Source organism: Dipodomys spectabilis, unplaced genomic scaffold (genome assembly GCF_019054845.1).
Source record: "Dipodomys spectabilis isolate Male_0828 unplaced genomic scaffold, ASM1905484v1 ptg000554l, whole genome shotgun sequence".
In the NCBI taxonomy this organism is placed as follows: domain Eukaryota; kingdom Metazoa; phylum Chordata; class Mammalia; order Rodentia; family Heteromyidae; genus Dipodomys; species Dipodomys spectabilis.
This window is the reverse complement of record NW_024871231.1, coordinates 922,679-946,218: the sequence shown is the minus strand read 5'-3', so window position 1 is coordinate 946,218 and position 23,540 is coordinate 922,679. Positions and strand designations below refer to the sequence as shown.

Below are 23,540 nucleotides of genomic sequence, written 5' to 3'. Positions count from 1 at the left end.
TGGGCTTGGCTTATTACTTTGTTGCTTTGTATGTCCCTTCCCCACAGTATAACCCCTGCTTTCACTATATTTGATGTCGGTATAATTTGTGGAGGAGATGGGGAAAAACATGTCATTTAAGGATACAGGTGGACCCATTGCAACAATGAGAAGTATAAGTTTTCATGTCGAAAACGAACTTTACAACTTTGGTGCGGGGGGGGGGGGGTTGGCGGGGAGAATTAGGTGGGGGGACGGAGGGAGGCTGGAAAGGGATGTGAAGGGTAAACAAAGGAGGAGGCTGCAATGCTTGATAAGAAATGTACTCATTATCTTGCCCATGTAATTGTAACCCCTCTGTACAGTATGTTCACAAATATATATATATATAAACACGGTATGGACTGAACATCTATATGGAAGTATAAACCCTACTACACCAAACACGATATGGACTGAACATCTATATGGAAGTATAAGTGCTATCTTTAAAATGTATATAAGGAGTATGTTTTCCAGGCCTGAGGCTTGAATTCAGCCACCATACTAAGATGGTATGGAGGGAGATCCCGAGATACTAGTTTATGGAACTAGGAAGAGTCATGGAATGCCATTGATGTCATCTTTGAGTCAGTAGTTCATGCGTGATGGAAGTAGGAAATGATAGGCAAGAATCATGGGGTATTGCTTATTTGCAATGAAGATTTGATGAAGCATGACAATAATCATCAGTTTTGAAACGGAGGCATCAGGAAAGATCCAAGAATCCGTAGTCATACAGTAGATTTGATTCCATCACAGGTGGCCATCTCTCCTACTCTATACAAATATGTACTTATTTGCTTATGAATGGATGACTGTTGTGCACCCTTCCGCTACCCCCCACCTGGAGGCTCAATCTCAGGTCCTGAGAATGGCCTAGCTCCTTAGTGGCTCACAGGCTGGTATGCTCACATGGACCCATTCACCTCTTGGGCCTGCTAAGCCCTGAGTTCAGACCCCAGCACTGCCAAAAGAATCATCCTGATGTCAGAAGCCAATCGTTGCACCTGTTTTCCTTTCCTGTGCAAGTTCTGGGTCTCAGCTAGGATGGAGAATGCATGGGTCACCCTGTGGCCATGGGAATTGGTTGTCATCCATGTCAGCGCAGTTATACCTGTCATCATATACTCAAGAAAATACACACTACATCCATGAATAGCATACAAAATAGAGAGAATAACTACACTAAGTGATCAATGCAGTCCACACACAGATGTGAATATACATTCCATGTTTCAATGATGCATTGATGTCTATTGTGGCCTCCCTGGGGCTCGATTTCAGTTCCTGGGAATGGCCCAGCTCCTTCATGGCTCACAGGCTGGAGTACGCACGTGGACCCATTGGCTAGTTGGGCCTCCTAGGCCCCAAGTTCAAATCCCAGCACTGCCAAAAATTCACCCTGATGTGAGAAGCCAGTCTTTGCACCTTTTTTTTTTCTGTGCTGTGCATGTTCTGGGTCTCAGCTAGGATGGAGAATGCATAGGCAACTCTCTACTTATGTGAATAGGTTGTCATCCAGGTCAACACAGTTATATTTGTCATTCTATACTCAAGAAAATACACAGCACATCACTGAATAAGGCAAAATAATGAGAATGACTACTCAGAACGCAAGGTACTGCCCACCCATGTATGGAAATAGAGTCCTCTGTTTAAATTGGGAATTTATAACTATATTGGCCCTCACCCTGGGGGGCTCAATCTATATCAGCACAGTTATATCTGTCATAATACTCAATAAAACATACAATACATCCATGAATAAGACACAAAATAAAAAGAATAACTACACTGAATGCAAGTTGCATAACACATCTGTAGATAAATCCTATGTTTAAAAAAGATGGGCTTGTTATTTTATCCAGTGCTGGGGCTTCAAATCAGGCCTGGGACCTTGCCTGACATTCTAGTCTTCAAGGATGGTGAACTTCCCCTTCCACCACAGTTCAACAGAGCTACCCAGACCTGAATTCACATCCCAGCACTGACAAAAGTTTCATCCTGATGTCAGAAGCCATTCGTTGCAAATGTTTTCCTCTCCTGTGAAAGTCCTGGGTCTCAACTAGGATGGAGAATGAATGCATAGACAACCCTATAACCATGGGAACAGGCTGTCATCCATGTCAGCACAGTTATACCTGTCACCAATAAAATACACAATACCTCCATGAATTAGGAACAAAATAAGGAGAAGAAGTGCACTGAATGCAAGATGCTGCCCACACATGTATGTAAATATAGATCCTATGTTTAAATTATGAATTTATGACTATCTGGCCCTCCCTGGCACTCGATGTCAGGTCCTGGGAATGGCCTATCTCCTTCATTGCTCACAGACCTGTGTCCTCACCTTGACCCTTTCCTCAATTGGGCCTGCTAGGCTCTGAGTTCAAATCCCAACACAGCCAAAATATGAATCCTGACATGAGAAGCCAATCGATTCACCTATTTTCCTGTCTTGCGAATGTCCTGGGTCTCAACTAGGATGGAGAACGCATAAGAAACCCTGTAGACATGGTAATAGGTTGTCATCACATGTAAACACTGTTATATCTGTTACCATACTCAGTAAAATACACAATACCTCCATGGATAAGACACAAAATAAGAAGTACACCGAACACGAGATGCTGTCCACACATATATGTAAATATAGATCCTATGTTTACACAATGAATTTATAAATATTGTGGCCCTCCCCTGGGATCAATGTCATATCCTGGGAATGGCCTTCCTCCTTAGTTGCTCACAGGATGGTGTGTTCACATTGACCTATTTGCCAATTTGCTAGGCCCTGAGTTCAGACTCCAACACTACCAACAATTGGATCATGGAGTAAGAAGCTGAGTGTGAAACTTGTTTTCCTTTTCTCTGAGAGTCCTGGTTGTCAGGCATGATGGAGAGCACGTCTACAAATCTAGATGCTATGTGACAGGATGTCATTAATGTAATAAACGGAATGGGTGTCATCATAGACAGTAAAATCAATGGTAAATAAATGAATACAACAATAAATACAAGGAACAACCACACCAAACTTGTATGAACTGAACATCTATAGGTAAGTACAAAGCCTATCTTTATATAAATAGCATGTTTTCAAAGGCTGGGGCTTGAATTCAGGCCTAGTGAACAGGCCTGAAGTTCTTATCTTCAAGTACGGTGAGCTTCCCCTTCATCCACTGCAGATTTACCCAGACCCTGAGTTCAAATCCAAAACCTGGCAGAATAAATGATGGGAATTGCAAGCCAGGGAGCTAAATTTATTTTATTTTTTCCCAGAGCGGGGCTTGAACTCGGGTCATAGCAACTCTGCTTCAGCTTTGATCACCTTAGGCTGAGGTGCAGCCAATGGATCCACAGCTGATCCTGGGATCCTAGATCCCTAGGCCTTGAAGGGAAAAAAAAATCACAGGAAAAATGTGGCAAGATGGTCTTTTTATGTTCTCTTCCTTTGTGAGGTGACCCTCCTGGGTTCGAATGATACTGTTGCAAAGGGTATTTTACCTTGCATTGCTGAAGGCTGGTGGACTATTGGGGAAGTCATAGGACCACGTGGCAACATAGGCCCTGATTTCAAATCCCCGACCTGACACCTACCAATGGCAGGAGATACTAAGAGACTCGTTCCCATCCATAGGAATGTTATCAATGTCACAGTTGAATGAGTTGATCGTGAATGATTCTCCTATAAAATTAGACAAGATGATTTCAGGAAGCTGATTGATTTTATTTAATATTTATGAAGCATTAAAAGAATACTATTACAGGAACTCAATAATTTCAGGACACTGATTTCATTAATAGTTTATTAAGGATGAAAACAATAACATTAATTACATGGAGGCATAATAAATACCTAAGAATTGGTAGGAATGTAGTCTATATAACTGAATAATGGATAGACATCTCTGGCACTCTATAAACATATATTTATTAGTGTACTGTCATCCGTATGTCAATCTGTTCATATTTTGTCAACCCCTGGGGCTGGATCTCAGGTCCTGGGAACTGCCTGTCAGCTCAATTTGCCCCAGGATGGCATGTTGACACTCACCCATTCATGAATTTGGCCTTGTAGGCCATGAGTTCAGATGCCAGCACTCCCAAACAATTAATCGTGGAGTAAGAAGCTGATGGTGACACATTTTTTTTTTCCTTTTCTGTGAAAGTCCTGGGTGTCAGATATAAAGTGGAATACATATGCAGACCTATAATCCTATGTAATCAATGTAATCAATGTTCTATGTGTCATAATAGTCAATAAAATAAACGGTCAATACAAGAAAAAAAAACAAGAAAGAATAACTATACTGAGTGTAATATGGAGTGAACATATGTATATGAATATAAATCATATATTTAAAATGTACATGAATAGGATGTTTTGTAGTGCTGGGGATCCAATTCAGGCCAAAGGAACAGACTTGAATCTCCTGACTTCAAGGAGGCAAGCTTCCCCTTCCCACACAGTGCAACAGAGTTACCCAGACAATGAGTTCAAATCCCAATCCTGGGAGAAAAAAATTGCCCCTTTATACTATGTGAGGTCCAATTCTTTGATATTTCATTCTGTCTCTATTTAATGAATGTGATTGTTTAAATGCTTAATGAAGTACTAACTAAAATCGACCAGTGTCCTAGGATATAATTGTGTATAATTTGATCCTAGAATCATTCAAGAACTACTCATTCAATCTTGACATTGATTACATTCCCTTGGTAATCTTATGGATAAGAATGAGTTTCTTAGGATCTTCTGCCATTTGGAGGTGGCAGGACCAGGATTCCAACTGTGGGCTCCAGCTCCCACCACTTCAACCCGAGGATAGGGAACTCACAGGTCTGTGCCAGAACATGAGCAAGACCAATGATTAGGCAGGCACCAGTGGCTCTCAGCAGTCCTCCTTGATACTTACAAGGCTGTGATAGGAGGATCATGGTCAAAGTCACCCTAGGCAGGAAAGTCCTTGAGATCCCTGTCCAACTTCAATGCCAACAAAGTCAGAAGTAGAGCTGTGTGGGCTCCAGTGGTAGAGGGCTAGTCTTGAGCAAAAGTAGCTTACAGACTGTGCCCAGATCCTGAGTTTAAGGTCCAGGACTGGCAACAAACAGACATACACAACAATCTAAAGCTGGTCACCCTCTTGTCCCCAACTGAATTGGACAGAGTTCGCTGGGAAAGGGGCTCTGGGAGCCAATGTCTTCACTCTGCCCATTCTGCCTGCATCACAGGATTCCAGCCACACCATTCTTTCATGGTTCTTTCTGACCAATGGGATATAAGAATGGTGGTCACACCCACATTCCATGCTGCCTGATAGCACTGGGATTCCTCTGTTGGTTGATACCACTATCAACAGTTGAGGAAGATAGAGGTGGCTGAGTGGTGATCAAGAGACTCAAGCCATAGGAGGAGAGGCCTGGCTCAGCCCTGCCACTCACCTGCCCATGCCCCGGTCCCCTTCAGCACTCCACGTGGCATTGCATTTCAAACCTAGCACTGCTTGCTTGGACCCATGACACCTCTTGGAGTCCTCAGGTGATGGCACGCCACAGGCAGGCTTGTGGCCCCGACCTGGTCCAGGACCCCTGTCTCTGCTCCAGGCCTGAGTATTTGCCATGCTACTGCCTTCGCTGCTGGAACCTAGTAGGAGCTGCCTCCAACAGCTTCTCCCAGCAGAACATGTGAGTGGCCTCCTCCTGAGCCCATACCCTGTGATCCCCACACCACATGACCTCCCCTCCTCACTGGACCTCCGGCTCCCCCATGCCCTACAGTCTGGCCAGGTCTCTGCCACAAATGTGCCCCAGGGGTGGGGGTGGGAGTGAGTGTTGACCATGGGATCCCACCCCCATCCTTATCTGCCAGTGTCCCAGGAAACAGGGAGATGCAGGGATGGGTGAGGAGGGGGCAACACAGAGCCCCTGGCCTGGAGCAGTGGGAGCCACACAGCCACGCACCTGCACCCTTCCTCTTCCTGGTGGGAACCTGGTGGCTTTAGTCAGAGGTGGGGAGCAGCACCTCCACACCTGCCTTCTTGGGTCTTTTCCTTTTTTCTGGGGGCTGAGGGTGTTGGATACAGAAGATAGGTCTCTCTTGCTCTGTGAGCCCTTGTCCTCTGTGCCCCATCACCCTTTCACCTGAAGAGAGGTCCCAGAAAAGCCTAGTAGGGAAGTGAGAGTGCTGGGGGTCAGAGCAGAATGTGAATATCTGGGAGGAACACCCCTCCCCAAACACACATACACATACACCCAGCCTGTCCCCTCCCCCCAACTGTCAACAGTTCTCACAGAGTGATCACATTTCCCAGCTCTGCCAGCTTCTGCTGGTGCTCCCAGTTCATCTGGTCTCTTTGTCCTTCCCAAGAATCTGCCATGAGGCCCAGAAGCATGTAGGCTGGAAGTAGGGAGTAAGTCCATGCATGTAGCCTTTAGGACCCCATCCATTTCCCCAACACAGCCCCCACCTCAGGTCAGACACCCCTCTGGGGTCACCATGACCCCCTGCTTGTTTCCTTTCCTGGCTCTGAGGAACCACTTGTCTCGGGACTCCTTCACATAGTGTCCTGGCCTAGGGTTTTGGTGAATGGGGAGTCAAAGGTCTGGCCCTGGAGAAAGGGATAGGCAGGGTGGTGCTGCATCATTAGAGTGGTGCTCCCCTTGGGTGAGAGCTCCTGATTTCTCCAAGGGAACCCCCATGCTCTAGCTTGTACATTGTCCCAGATGAGGAACCAACGAACTCTGGAGAGGCACTGCTCTGAGTCTGTGTGTATGTGTGTGTGTGTGTGTGTGTGTGTGTGTGTGTGTGTGTGTGTAGTGCTGTATCATTAGAGTGGTGCTCCCCTTGGGTGAGAGCCCCTGATTCCTCTAAGGGAGCCCCTGTGCTCCAGCTTGTACATTGTCCCAGATGAGGAACCAACAAACTCTGGAGAGGCACTGTTCTGAGACTCTGTGTGTGTGTGTGTGTGTGTCTGTCTGTCTGTCTGTGTGTCTGTGTGTCTGTGTCTGTGTCTGTGTGTGTGCATGAAAGAGAGAGGGAGAGAGAGAGAGAGAGATCATCTTCCTCCTTGTATAACCTGACTATGCTCAGGTGAGTGATCATTTGGAAAATTGCAGGTGCTGCATGGACGAGTCTTCTGTCAGTGGTCTGGATTTGTGTGTGTGTGTGTGTGTGTGTGTGTGTGTGTGTGTGTGTGTGTGTGCGTGTGTGTGTGTAGAAGTGGGTTGCAATAAGGAGTCTGGGTCCTTTGGTAACTTGTGCCTGATACATTTGGGGGATGCATGGGCTTTGTGGCTGAGGTCTGGGGGCCTGGAAGTGTGAGACACTTGAAGGGGACTCAGCAACATTAAATTATAAGACCAAGGGACCTCTGTGCCTTTGAGCTGTCTACTCCTTTGGGCCTGATTGGTGGCAGCTGGAGCTTGGGAGGACCTGGGTATGGGGCCCACAGGGGTTGGCTTCCCAGGGAGACAGAGAGCATGGCCAGCACTTACTGTAAGGAGGTGAGCGCTGCTGGTATGGAGTGCACCAGCATATGTCAGACTCTGGGTTTTCTCATCTTGACTTCTGATGGGTGAGGCCAAACCTATTTTAAATCTTTTGCTGTGATCTTCATATCTCAGCCTCCTGAGTAGCTAGGATTATACGCATGAGCCTCTGGCATTGGGACTCTCGTTCTTTTTGGTGTATTAGGGTTTGAACTCAAGGCCTTAGGCTTGCCAGTCAGGTCTTCTACCACAGTAGCCAAGCCTTTCAGTCTTGGGCATTTCCAAGATAGAGACTCACTCAATATGTGCTCAGGCTGGGCTGGATCGTGGTCCTCCTATCTGTGACAGGCGTGTGCCACAAGGCCTGGTCCTCCTTAGTTGGGATGGTATATATAGCGCCATGCTCAGTCATCGGTTTAGATGATTGTCCCAAACTTAGTTTACAGCAGCCATAAAGCTCTGGGTTGGGCCTCCACCATTGTATCTCAGTCTCTTTCTGGAACAGTTATGAGGAAATAAGTGATCAATACAGGGGGATCTCTGAAGCAGGGCCTGGCACAGAGGGAGTGGCTGTCAGATACGGTTCTTGGCAATTTTGGGAGCATACGACAGGAAGATAACTGGGAAAGGGCTCAGATGGGGCCTGTTATTAGTCATGTGACATGTACGGGATTATGAAACAAAACATGGTTCTTTTTCATCCTTATCCTATTCCCATGAGGAAGGAGATCCTTCACTGTGTTCAGTTTTGTAGCTGGGGAAAATGAGGCACGGAGAAGACAGGTGACCAACTCATGACCTCCAGTTGACAGAAAGCTCAGCCTGACTTCTCTGCCATGGTCCCTAGGAGAATGAGTGGTATTCAGTACACTTCTTATGGTGGGAAGTCCACTTCTTGTCAGTTGTAGGGCTTGACTCTGGGCCTGGGTGCTGTCTTCGAGCTCCTCAGCTCAAGACTAGCACTCTACCACTTGAGCCACAGTGCCACTTCCAGTTTTCTGGTGGTTTTTTGGAGATAAGAGTCTCATGGACGTTCCCACCTGGGCTGCCTATGAACCATGTTCATCATATCTCAGCCTCTTAGTTAGGATTATAGTCCTGAGCCACCGGCACCTGGCTTAATTGTAATTCTGGCTTTCTTTCTCTCTCTCTCTTTCTCTCACAGGAACTGGTTGAATGGGTGCTGAAGAGGTGGCCTAGTGTCCCCATGTGGCTGGAACCCAAGGTGGCCCTCTCATTCTGGAGGTGGGCTGTGGGTCAGAAACTGTCTCACTCAGCCTGTTGAACCAGCCCCATGAGGTAATCCCCTCTGTGCCCTAGCTAGACCGTCCAGCCTTATTGTCCATCCAGCCTTATTGGACTTAGTATTGTTTTCTATGTCCTTTTCTAGCAACTGGCCAAAATTATGATACATAGTTATGGAATGAAAATATAATACCATCTTAAGAAAGTCATTTAGAGCTCTGGGAATGTGGCTTCATGGTACGGTGATTGCCTGCCATGCATGAAAACCTGAGTCCAATTCCTCAGTACCACATAAACAGAAAAAGAATCACTGGAAGTGGTGCTGTGCCTCAAGTGGTAGAGTGCTAGCCATGAGAGAAAGAAAAAGCCCAGGAATAATTCCCTAGCCCTGAGTTTAAGCCCCAGGACTATAGAACTGGCAAAAAAAAAAAACCCAAAAAACATAAAAAAAAATGTAGTTAGTAAATGCAAAATAAATAATCCATACTTGGAATATATATTGCTTCTTCCATACTAATACCTGACAATACTCCCTAATTCATGTACTTTACCTATATTAGGATACTGTGTTGAAAAAAAAGTTTTGTTCATTAGGTCACAGCAATTAATGCTAGAATGTGCTTAAATGTCAGGTGAAGATTAATTCTGGAAATTCAAAGATTCCAGGCTTTTGAGTGATCACTGCTAATCACAATGAGAAGAATAGTCTAAGTGAGATTTGGAAATCTTTTTGGTCAGTCATGGCACCAAAAAGGCAGAGGCAAATTATCAGTTGGGACAAGAGAAGGAATAACTCTAGATGGAAGGAACAAATGATAGTAACTAATGCATACCAGAAAACTTTCTAGGGAACCATTTTTGGTTATTGAAGAACTAGTTATCAACCAGGCTTATTCTTCATTGCCTTTAGCATTCTAAATCTCTTAGGCTAGTTCTTAATCTCTGTGTGATAAATGTATCTCCTCCTATGCTGTTTTTCCATATCTGATCTCTTTTGCTTTCTAAAAATCACAGTCTTTCCTGATACTAAATACACCTACACAGATGGCAAGGGGTTGCTAATGTAAGGGTCTCATAGCTCATGAGTCATTAATGTAACAAAATGGAATAGGAGGACTTATTTATTGCTACCTCAATTTTTCTGAAAGCTGCCATGTCATCATTTGATTCAAATTTCCATTCTTTGTCTACATAGTGTCATTAAGTGCACTAAATGGAAATATGAGCTGGGTGCTGGTGGCTTAAGCCTGTAATCCTAGCTAATCAGGAGGTTGAGACCACAGGATTGTGGTTCAAAGCCAGCCTGCTCTGCAAAGTCCATGAGACTCTTATCTTCAATTAACAACCAGAACCTCAGAAGTGGTGACATAGCTAAAGTGGTAGAGCACTGAGCTTGAGCTGAATAGCTGAGGGACAGCACCCAGGATCAGAGCTCAAGCCCCATGACCAACAAAAAGTACAACTATGACTTTAAGTTTCCCCAAATGGAAGGACAAGGTCAAGAGTAATCTTCCAAAGCAGAAAAAAATAATACCAAAATAATACAGTGCACTTACTTTTGCTGAGTTATTTAAGTTATGGCTTCTTGGCTGGACATATTCTCTTCTTTTAAAAATTGTCAAATATTAGCTTTATAATAAACTTCATTTAGTATTTCTTGGTTCAAAACAGAAGTCTTGATACAGTTGATGTCACTTGGCTTTTTTTTTTGCTAGTCATGGTGCCTGAACTCTGGGCCTGGGCACTGTCCCTAAGCTCTTCAGCTCAAGGCTAGTGCTCTACCACTTGAGACACAGCACCACATCCAGCTTTTTCTGCTCTTGTGGTGCTGAGGAATCGAACCCAGGGCCTCATGCATTCAAGGCAAGCACTCTACTCCTGAGCCACCTTCTCAGCCCATCACTTGGTTTTCTTACTATCTCAGTTCAAAGCAAACCCAGGCAGGAGAGTCTGTCAACCTCTCATCTTTAATTAACCACCAAAAAGTCCAGAAGTGGAGGTTTGGCTCAAGCAGTAAAGTACTAGCGTTGGGGGCAGGTGGACAGGAAAGACATCTATTCAGGGACATGGTCCAGCCTCTGGGATCAAGCCCCAGAACCAGCACAAACTGAACTAACAACCAAACAAACAAAAAAAAAAAACAGGTATTTCTTTGGGACCCTCCTTAAAGGAGAACTGGTCTGAGAAGAGACTGCTTTTGCTGATTATACTCACTGGATCCTGCTTTTGTGGAATCCTTATTGCTATGGAGAACTCAGGACCAGACTAAAGGAATGGATAAATAAATCCTGCAACAAGAGAATCATCTCAGGAGTGAAATATCCATCCATAAAGCACTTTAAAATCTCCATGTCTTTTTTTCTTTGCAGTAGAACACTTTTAAAACAACGTTATTTCCTTTTGTTCTATGCTGGCCCTCAAATGGCACATTATTTCCTTTTGTAATACTCTCGACCAGAAGTTTACAAACAAGTTTTATATGAGTAAAATACACACTCGAAAAGTCAGGGACAGAGTTTCCCTCAATCCTTGGATCCTTTTCTTGTACAGTAAAAAGGAAAGCACAAATTAACTTGAACTTTGTCATACCTTTACATTCAATTCCTCTCCTGGGATCAGTTTCCACCTTCAGTAATAGTTACTTCCCGTAACAATTTATGGTGCTGCTTGAGGTATAATGAATGTTTGCTGGCTTCATTGAAATAGCACAAGGACACCTTTGGTCATCATGTAGCAGTTTTTCAGAGACAACTTGGTAAAGAGAAAATATGAAATTTAAATTGCTTATAAATACATTATCCATGAGTACATTGAGTTCAACCATCATAAGTGCTCTGTAAATTAAGGTGAATTTTAAATGGGAAGAAGGTTCTCAGATCATTTTTTTGTGAGTGTATGTGCTGTGCATTATTTTCCAAGTGTACAAGAGTTAACAATAAGAGAAACAATAGCAATAATAGGAGAAAGAGAAGTTCTGCGTTTAAGGGTTCAATACAATATAGAAGACTCTACAAATAAGACAACATTGAAACAATGAAGCCAAGTTCAGTATGTAGATTTACAGAAGTGATATAGAGAAAGCATTTCTCCTAAGTGGAACATGAAGTATGAGGCCACTTCCTTTCTAAATCACACTTCAAATCATGCAAATTTGTAAAAAGTAGAATAGAAGAATGATTCTGGTTCCATGCAAGTGAGATATAAGAGAATGGACTTAATGGAAAAAAGTCCATCTTGAAAGAGCAGGGATTATACTAGCAATGAACCTGGAGGCAAAGATCATATTTCCTTTTATTTCCTATATATATATTTACATATAAAAATATATAGTATATATAAATAAATATAGGCATATAAATATATATAAAATATATAATATATAAATAAATATATACATATATATAATGTATATAAAATATACATAAATAAATATATATTTATATATTATTTCCTATATATATAGGAATATATATATTTATATATATTGTTGGTTGTGGCACTTGAACCCTGGGCGCTGTCCCTCTGCTATTCAGGTCAAAGCTAGTGCTCTACCACTTGAACCCCAGTGCCACTTCCAATTTTCTTGTAGTTAATTAGAGAAAAGTGTCTCCAGGACTTTCCTACCCGGGCTGGCTTTGAACCTCAATCCTCAGATCTCACCACCACCCAGCTTAAGATCACATTTCTAACAGTGTACATTCAGCATATGTAATGTGTATGTTCATCTATCTTTATAAGAATTTTTGAGTAAAAAATCTGGGCTACAGGTTAGACTTCACACTCACAAAAAATGTTTGTAGTTTAAAAGTTGATACTCCTGGAAAAATAAAACTTAAGAATGTGAAGGAGTCTGGGAAGTTCAGTTTGCATCCAGCCTGGGAAGAGCAGTCTTTGAGACACTATCTATAATTAACCAGCCAAAGCTGCATTGGAAGAGCAGTTCAAGTGATGGAATACCACTCATGAGCAAATTGTTGAATAAGAACTTGAGGCTTTTGTATACATACATACAAGCATACGCCTACACACAGAGGCACTTATATGTGCACACATGAATACACAAATGAAACAACTCTCAGAATATGTAGAAAAGTAAGAAAGCAATAGAAAATATGTCCTGAGTAAAACTAGAATCATGTGATAAATTTTAACATTAAAAAGTCCTCAAGTGAACTTTCTTCAAAAAAGTTTGAGACTATTACATAGGTAGGGGCCAGAGATAATAAGAAAGTCAAGTAATCATTATTAAAGTGATCGGATCCATGGAGGAATGAATCAGAGACCCCTGCACGTGCATCTGAAAATGTTCATATCCTGTGTCAAATGTTAGAACATCTTTCAAAATTGTACATAAACAGTCTGAGCATTCAATGGATAAGATCATCAGAGAAGTTCAGAATTGCTATTGTGTTTCTAGATTAAATAAACCAACAAACAATGGCAGGGCAATGTGATACAAGCCTGAAATTCTAGCACTCAGACTAAGACAGGAGATTAGAGAGTGGAATTACATAGTGATACCTTCCCTGGACCAGATAGTATATTTTTGTCTCAATAAAACAAACCAAATTACAAGAAAGAAATACAGAGTTCGAAGTTTGGGGTAATTTTGTCATTATGTTTTGAGAAGTCAAGTTTCCTATTGAAATGCAACTGATATATAATCCTCAGTTGTGTTTTAAATGATCTCTTAATTACAGAACATTCTTAGATGTAAAATAGCTCATGATTCCCATCCAAAATTTGAAAAAGTAAGTAAGCGTCATTCTGTTGGATGCCAAAGAAATGATGAAGGTTTACAAAACTTAAGCCTGAAGAAATAGCACAGTTTGTCTAATGTAGGACTTTGTGGACCTTGCAAAATTAGAATTTAGATTCAAAATAAATAGTTTGTTTTTTTGTAATTCTATATTTTATAGGATACTACAAAATTCTTTTTAAGTAGAGGTCTTAACTGACAAATTCACAAATCATTCTGGCATTCTATTTGCCTAGAATATTTTTTCAAGAGAGTTATAATTAGAACTTAGTTAATAGATAATTCCAACAGTTCATGTATAAAATGATAATGTGAATAATCTAGACAGAGTTGCCAACAAATGGATGATATTAATTTATAAATTTAGAAAAAGCATTTTTTGAGGATTTGGTATGACATGGTATGAAGAGAATAATTGTGTGACATCTTCTTTCTTCTACCTATATGTTACACAGGAAGCAATTTCCTTATGTGCCTCTGTATACAATGAGAAAAATGCTAGGTTTGGGTTCATTTTTATTTTATTTTTGTGGGGGGGGGGTCCGGTCATGAGGCCTGAACTCTGGGCCTGGGTACTGTCCCTCAGCTCTCCAGCTCAAGGCTAGCGCTCTACCACTTGAGCCACAGTGCCACTTCCGGCTTTTTTTCTTTTTTCTAATGTGGTGCTGAGGAATCGAACCCAGGCCCTCATGCATGCAAGGTAAGCTCTCTACCACTGAGCCACCTTCTCAGCCCAATTTTTGTTTTTGTTTTATTGGTTTGACTTAGGGCTTGAAATCTGGGCTTGGACACTGTCTCTGAGCTCAAGGCTCCTGCCCTACCACTTGTGTCTAGCTTTTTCTGAGAAGTTTATTGGAGATAAGATTCTAAGGGACCTTCCTGCCTGGATGGGCTTTGAACCATAATCTTCTGATCTTAGAATCCTGAATATCTATGATAGTTAAAAAAGTATAAATATAAATAATATTTGCAAGTGTTCTGATCTCAAGAATACCACTGGGGGAAAATTGATGCAACTGAGTTTATTGTGGTGTTCTTTGCAGAATAAGGGCATCACAATACCAGAGGTGTAGTATTTTTTCACAGTAGAGATAAGCTATTCATGATGTGAATTAAGGGAATTTTAAGGTGCACCTTACAAGTTGGAAACTGTAGGATGACTTTATGGCATAAAGCTTGGGATTGCTTACTCTTGAAGAATTATTACAGATGCTTCATAGTTTTATCCTCTACCAGAATGTGGCTATTTTTCTGTTGACTTCTCAATCTGTAACACCCCATTGGGAACTGCATCTATTGCAGAATTATATAACATGAAAACAAGTAATGTTTTGAATCTCTCAGGTATGGAAAGTTTAGAATTTGAAAATGAGTAGTTATTAGTCATAGGAATTTTGAAGAACACATATATTCTGTAATAAAAACTTATTTAATTTTAAAAGTTATGGGTTTCCATAGAATTAAACTGTTTTCGATTTTATGTGTGTGAAAGCGCTAAATTAATTTTTTCCAAAATATGCAAGTATATTGTGAAAATATTGTCTAGTTGGATAACATTCAAGTTGACGACCTTCTGATAAAGAAAGGGTAATTAAATCAAATTAGATGCCAAAGAGTATTGATTTTTAAAATTTTACTATATAAAAAAATAATATTAAATATACCAATACAGTGAAATTTTATTTTATGCAGCTTATTTTTTAAATTTAATTTAATTGTCAAAATGATGTACAGTCGGGTTTCAGTAATTGTAAGGTAGTGAATACATAACTTTTCAAACTTGTTACTCTCTCCCTCACTTTTCTCACAGTTTTCCTTCACTTCAGTACCCCTCATAAGTTGTAATATATATTCCCAACATATTGTCTTGTGAGTATTACTAATGCATTGGTTTGCCATTTGTCATTTGTGTCACCATTGTGATGTTCCTTTTCCCTTCCCTAATAAAGGTTAATGTATACAAAATATACAGGGTACCAAAATCAAATAAAGCAAGGGTTAAACCAAAGGGGAAAAACCAAAGAAAATAGAAATCACATAATACATAAAAAACAACAACCGCAAATAAAAATCTCTGATTCCATATCTTGGAGTTCATTTTGTTCAGCATCAGCTTATGTGGTCATATATACGCATAACGAAGCCACTGGAAAATAATAGTTGCATGGACACTATATCATGAAAACAACATGTTAACAGTTTTTGATGGTAAAGGTGGAATTAGGATTGATGAATTCGCGATTCTGATAAAGGAATTTCAAAAGTTTTAAAATTATGACACGTATATTTTAATTGTTCAAACTTTTTAACAACATAGCCTATTAAGAAAATTTAAAATTTCCTGGGAAAATAGGGTTTCATGCAAAGAAATCCATGGAGACTTAGTGGAGAGGGAGCAATGTGAGTGAAGATGGCTCATTTTCACACTAAACAAACAAACCTCAGAAACCTTGCTGTAAATCCTGTAGCTTCCCTTGAAAATTGTCCTTACCCAGGAAATATACTCTCACTGTGTGAAACAAGGTTATAGTGCAATTTAATTCAAATTTCTTTAAAAAAAGACATCAAAATTTGTGAATTGACCTTTAATTACCAAACAGTAATTCTCTGAAAAAGATAATTTGGGTCAAAATATTTAGGGAGAAAGTGTACTCCACAATGAAAAAAGGTATTGGGTTTACACTTTTCTGTTTGTAATACTTTCCGCAATGTCTTTGCACGTGAAGCACTGAAACACAGAAAAAAAAATCTGATTGGATACTTCAAACCAGTGATTTCACATTTCTAAGTGGCTCACAAATATAATATCCTTATTAACATGAGATAGCTTATTATATAAGCCAAAAAGTTTGGGTTCAGAAAAAAATTGAGCACATGGAAAAGATAAGAAATCAGTGTTCTTAGAAGCCCTAGCTAAGCAAATTGGCTTCAGCAGTGGAGGGAGGCCAAAACTTTTTGATTTAGATTGTAATATTTTTGCTACCTAAAGTGATTTTACAGAGCCTATTTGGCTCACTACAATGCAGAACTGATTGAATGAAGACATGAAAATAAATCCCACATCCAAACGAGGCAACTGCAAAGAGTTTTAAAGGAGAAACCATGAAGATGTAGCAGTGGGGGAGGCCTTATAGTCCTTCAGCTTCACTAGACTTGAAGCCAAGAAGCTGTGATTAATTGGAAATCAGGCAAGAGCTAAGATGAGGACATAGAAGTAGGACATAGAAGCATTGTCCTTTGTAACAGACACTGTCATCCAAGGTATGGATGATTTAACTTTATTCCCTTCCATACATCTTGTTGAGCAAATGCAAGACTAAGAGAAAAATAATCTATTGAAATAATTTTGCAAAGAATAACTTCACTGTTCCTGATATGGTATCTAAGGAGAGTCTTAAGAGAGAAGATAAATTGGAGTATTCTGCGGTTTCCTCTAAGCATCTTGTTAGCAAAATATATCTTTGAGGTTAGAAGTGATTGAACCAAAAAGTGGTGGAGTACTTATGTTTGTGGGCACTTTAAACACAAGAAGACTTTCTTTTTTTTTGGGGGGGGGGGGGTCCGGTCGTGGGACCTGAACTCTGGGCTTAGGGGCTGTCCCTCAGCTCTTCAGCTGAAGGCTAGCACTCTACCACTTGAGCCACAGCGCCACTTCCGGCTTTTTTTCTTTTTGCTTATGTGGTGCTGAGGAATCAAACTCAGGGCCTCAGGCATACAAGGCAAGTTCTCCACCACTGAGACACCTTCCTAGCCCAACACAAGAAGACTTTCAAGGTAAAAGAAAAAAGAAAAACAGATATCCAAATATTTGTGATCACAGTTTCTTGGACTGATTTTTTTGGAGACAAAGTTTTACATTAGAGTTTGTCCTGATTAACATCAATGTTGGGTTTTTATGGCAACCAAGTGCAGGGGTGAAGTTTAATGGTCTCCCTTGAACAAGTAAACAGCATGATTAAAAAAAATGGCAAATAATATTTAGTGAATTACTTTCACCAATTACTTTTCCAGAACAAAGAAGGAAATATATAACTCAAAATCAACTGACTTAAAAGTATGAAGAAAGAGTAGTGAAGAGAGATGAAAGAAAACTTAGAGGATTGTTTTCTCTCCAGCGGAGTAATGGGTTCGTGATATTTTTCTCTTCCATTCTATCTTCACAAGCTATCAAGTGTGGCTCAGGACTGGAGTATCCAGTTCAGTCAGAGAGAACTCACAGAAGGAAGATAACATTTGAAGCAGATATAGTTGATTTATAACCTGAGACAATCTATTTAAATCTGTTCGAATTTCTCCCCTACCTCAAATGCCCTCTTTGAATAGTTTTGTTTGCTTTTCCCAAGACTGCCCTTCATTAACTGCTTAAAATTTTGAGAGGTCATATTCATACTTTCTAGAGATTGCTGTTTGGTTGTAATTTTTGTGTGTTTTTTCACTGAATTTCAAAAGGTTGTGCAAGTGTGTTACAATTAAATATGTCCATCTAATTGTCCAATGCTCCTGGATCAGATTCACTCCTTCCATCATTGTCAACCAACTCCTTCTCCAAGATTTATTTCAGATTAACCACTTTCTTTATCACATGTGTACATTGATATTCTAGCTGTACTTGCCCCTTGTTCTATTTTTCATTCATTCTATGTATTTACTATTATTCCATTCTGGTTTCAACTTCCTGATAGTCATTCTGTTATACTGTCTGTTAAAAGTTTGAAAGGTTTATATACATTCCATGGAGTTTCAATCCTGCATATACTTGAACTTATGTCAGCTTATATTTCCATAATTCATTCATCTGCAATAATAATTTGCAAGACTGGAGGCGTGAAGCACCTAGACATGATTTAATTCTCATCCATTTGGAAGATTAATCTTTAGTCAACAAGAAAGTTTAAAAATGGTTTAGAATGTATTCCAAACTACCAATTTTTATAAATGGCTTTGTACAATGGTGTGTGATCACTTTATTTTACATGGGATAATATTTTCTACTACATTTAAATTTTGAAAAAAGAAAATTAAAATGTACTATTATAGAGGAATATGATAGAAATAGATGACAGATTTTATGTTTGTCATATCTCTGATGAGTACTCATATTCAAGATTTACTATGTTAGACAGATAGGGAAAACATAAAATAACATATTATAAGGCAACTATTTGGGACTTTTTAAAATGTAACTTATTAAATGATGAAATTTACTTTATTAGCTAACGTTTGGGTTTGAAATATGGGAGGCTGATATATTTAACAAATTTTGGAAGGCATCTAATGAACAACACAAATGGTGGGTGGCACTATTTCTACAGTTTAATGAATGGTTGAACCTGATTGGCATTAGTGCTGGGTAAACAAATCAACTCTATTGTAACTCTATTGCCACTAAGTATCATCTATTTGTCAAATGTTATTTTGGCGAATGTGAATTTTTTTTGGAAGGTCGTGGGGCTTGAACTCTGGGCTTGGGCACTGTCCCTGCGCTCTTGAGCTCAAGGCGAGCACTCTACCACTTGAGCCACAGTGCCACTTCTGATATTCGAGTGGTTTATTGGAGATAAGATTCTAACGGACTTTCCTGCCCGGGCTGGCTTTGAACCGTGATCCTCAGATCTCAGCCTCCTGAGTATTTAGGATTACATGCGTGAGCCACTAGCAAATTTGATTTTTCAAAGATTATTTGAAAAAGAATACACTTGGGGCTGGGAAGATGGCTCAGTGGTAGAGCGCTTGCCTTGCATGCCTGAGGCCCTGGGTTTGATTCCTCAGCACCACATAAGCAAAATGAAAAAAAGCCGGAAGTGGTGTTGTGGCTTAAGTGGTAGAGCTCTAGCCTTGAGCTGAAGAGCTGAGGGACAGCGCCCAGGCCCAGAGTTCAGGCCCCACAACCGGACCCAAAAAAAAAGAAATGTACAAAAAAAAGAAAAAGAAAAAGAATACACTTTCAGGAGATTAAATATTTTGAGAATGGCAACATTTTTATACCACAGAACCAAGTTTTACTGAAGTACCAGTGTTTTTTTTAATTGTGAAAATACTGTTCAGAGGGATTAAAATTACATGGGCAAGGTAATGAGTACACTTCTTATCAAGCATTGTTGCCTCCTCCTTTGTTTCCCCTTCCCATCCCTTGGCATCCTCCCCCTGCCCCCCGACCCGATCCTCCCCTTCCCTCCTCCGCCCCCAGCACCAAAGTTGTAAAGTTTGTTTTCGACATGACAACTTGTACATCTCACGGTGTTATTAAGCACTAAGGATCTTTTCAATTAATGTTTTTTTCTGAATTACATTTGACTTCTAAGTCAAGTTTTCCTGGCCTTGATAGACCAATTGTGGATCTATCCTTCCACAAGCTATTTGTCTGGCCCACTTACACTGGACTGAAATCTTTCATTAATCATTAGGGGAGGGGTATTAAAAATAATCTTGTGACACTTTGTGATTTTGTTCACTCATATGGGCTGGTCATCTGTAAATTGAAAGTTTGAATTGCAGTACTTTCTCTTAGATTTTGTGATGTCATCCTTCATTTTAAGTTGACTTGCATTTCACTATTGCTTACTGCTAATTCCTGTTTCTCAAGGAATTGGGGCCCTGAAATATTATAGGAAATGAGAAATTGACATGACTCTTCAATTACTTTCTGTTGGCATGTTGCCTGGGCCTAGTTGAGAAGTCTTGACCCTGTTATCTGATGATGCAGGTAACTGGGACATAGGATCCTAGGACCCATACATCTTGCAGAAGAATAATATCTTTTATACATCATATCAGAAAAATTTGGGTATAATCAATAGGAATGCTTCAGAAATATGGAGAAAAACATTTTGGAACCAGTGAGTTAAAACAATAAACAGAGCAGCAGAGTAAAATCCCTTATAGATTAGAGGAAAACAACTTTTTTTTTTTACCATGTGAATTCAGAAGAACAAGAACACTTAGAAGGTATCATAAGTTTATGGTGAAGACATTACATTAATACTTTTTATATTCTAGTATGTATCCTAAACCTAATTATTTATATTCCAATTCTCTTTATTGGAATAAATAATTATCAATTTATTTGTCAAATTATCAATTAATTCTACTAAGTTTCACTGTGTGAAATATGAAATCAGCACATATAAATATAAAATATATAACTATATGTAATATAATAAAAAGGGCACATGTTTTGCATTGTTCTGTTGTGGTTAGGGTATCAAAGACAACTCTGTTTTAAAGTATTATTGCATTATCTGTACCTCAGAGTTAGGTAGAGACAGACCTAAAGCTTTACCATTTGTAGATTTACAGCCTGGAGGCAAGAGGAAACACTGTGATTAAAACATTACCAATTTAAGGCCTAATAATGAGGAGAAACATGAACTTCTCCTGGAGCTATGGAAATATTTGGTGATAGAAAGGCAGTAGTGTAAGTTCCTGCCTGGTTGGAAGGTAGACAGGCCAGACATCAGGAAATCATGCATATGAAGAATTTTTTCACCTTGGCGTTAGCTACTTTTGAAATGGTAGGTATAATAAACACTTAAATTTTGATAAAATACCTTCCAGTCTGAACAGTTCTGTCCGAACTGTTCATCTCTCTATGATCCCTTGTAACTAAGATTAGTTTTGTTCTAGTAAGACAAACTATGCTGTCAGGGTAGGATATTCTGGTTGGTCTGTTCCTACGTGGAAGAAGGATAAAGGGTAGACATTTGTGCCAGTAAGACCTCATTTGGGAAAATTTTAGCTGCAGAAGTTTAGAAGTAGCTCTTAAGCAGGGCTTACTTTGAATCTATTAGCTCCACAAAGCTAACTCATTTACGTAAATAAGTACTTGAAAAAGTCATCACCTTAGGACCTAGCTATAAGTGCTTCAAAGTATGATCAAATCTAAAATGAAAAAGACTTAAAATTGTCATTGACAAAAAATGCAAATGTGAGCAATCAACCGAACAATATAATTTTTTTCCCACTATATACATTATTTTAGGGAAATAAGATCAATAGTATTGTTAGGAACAATAAGGTTTCCTTGCTACAAATAGGCACCCAAGTATATAAGCCTATATAAAGATTGCATCATTAACTACTTAAATTTAGAGGATACTACATGCTTCAGCAGCACGTATACCCAAATTACAACAATGCAGAGATTAACATGACACTTGCACAAGGATAATATGAAAATTCGTGAAGTATTCCATGCTTTTCATTCTTCAGTTGCAGAAATGAAAAACAGTTATTAAAAAGTTGATTACAAAATTACAAGTGTAACAATATACGCAAGTGTTAGAATTAAACATTAGTTTGACATCAGTGTATTAAATCTTCACCTTAGAAAGGCCTTTACATAGAATAACCTTTATAAAACTTTTGAAATTAGTTAACATTGTCATTTTATCCAAAAAAAATATACTACTATAAGAACCTAGAAAAAGGGGCTGGGAAGGTGGCTCAGTGGTAGCGCTTGCCTTGCATGCCTGAGGCCCTGGGTTTGATTCCTCAGCACCACATAAGCAAAAAGAAAAAAGTTGGAAGTGGTGCTGTGGCTCAAGTGGTAGAGCACTAGCCTTGAGCTGAAGAGCTGAGGGACAGCGTCCAGGCCCAGAGTTCAGGCCTACGACTGGACCAAAAAAAAAAAAAGAACCTAGAAAAAAAATAATCTTAAATTTTCTATATGGAATACAATCTGAAAGGACACATTTATTAATGAATATATATATTATAAAACAATGTTGAATGCAAAGTACATCTAGGAAAGAATGAAATAGATTATGGATATTATGCAAACACAGAATATAGAATATTTTAAAATATACTTTTTTCAGACCAGAAGCAGAAATATCTTTAGTTTCTGTACTACTCATTTCAACAGATAAGAACAAATTATTTCTGATTAAAAAATCACAAACTCTGCAGAAATCATTGTAGATGTACACAAACAACTCAAATATATTTGACATCAAAGTCAGGCAATTCACTTGGAAAAATTCCACGGAATTTTTACAGTAAGATATTGCTGTTATTTGAATTCTGAAAATATTTTGTATGGACACGAAGAGTGGACTGGCATTTTGATGTTTAAGAAACGTAACTGATAGCTATGCTAAATAATGCTGCAATAAAAATAGTTGTTTTGGTAGCTTTTGTATGGTCTTGTTTGATGCCCCTAAGTAGATGAATGGATTAAGAAAATAGAATTCTATGGAATGGAATTTTATTCCTCCCTCAGAAAGAATGTCATTGCCCCATTTGTTAGGAAATGGAAAGACTTGGAAAAAAATTATATTGAAGTAAGCCAGGCCCAAAGAAACATAGATCCCATGGTTTCCCTTATTTGTAACTAGTATATGTCTGAGACAAGCAGAAGTGGTCAGATAAGTTGATGTTAGGTGAAATGAACCCCAAGATGAGGATTCAAATGTTTTTTTTTCTTTCTTGTGATTGTTTCTAACATATTTATAAGATGATTTCTTTGTTGCTTTGTATGTCCCTCCCCCACCGTATAACCCCTGCTTTCATTGTATTTGATGTTGGTATGATTTGTGGAGGGGAAGAGAAAAAACAAATTGTTTAAATAGGGATACAGGTTGACCCATTGCAACAATGAGATGTACAAGACGTCATGTAGAAAAACGAACTTTACGACTTTGGCCGGGGAGGAGGAGTAATGAGGGGGGAGGGGAGTGGGGGGAGATGAGAAGGTATGGGAAGGGGAAATAAAGGAGGAGGCAACAATGCTTGATAAGAAATGTATTCATTACCTTGCCCATGTAATTTTAACCCCTCTGTATGGTGTTTTCACAATAAAATAATAAAACTCAACAAAAAAAAAAGAAAAAGAAAAAAAAAGAGAAAAGAAAAGAAACTTAACCAAACCATTACAACTGAATAGAACAATTTGTACAGCCTTCCACAACTTCAAAGAGGTAGTGATACATACTTATCCTTTTGGTAATATCAAAGGCAGTTTCTTCCAAGTTGTTCTTCAGACCTGCTCAACAGAAGGAGATCCAGTGTATCTTTGCTATCT

General features: G+C 39.5%; 1 pseudogene; it reads left to right on the top strand.

Moving 5' to 3' along the window:
- Positions 1-21,617: 21,617 nt before the first annotated feature.
- LOC122100032 lies at positions 21,618-21,717 on the top strand (annotated as a pseudogene).
- The last annotated feature ends 1,823 nt before the right edge of the window (positions 21,718-23,540 follow it).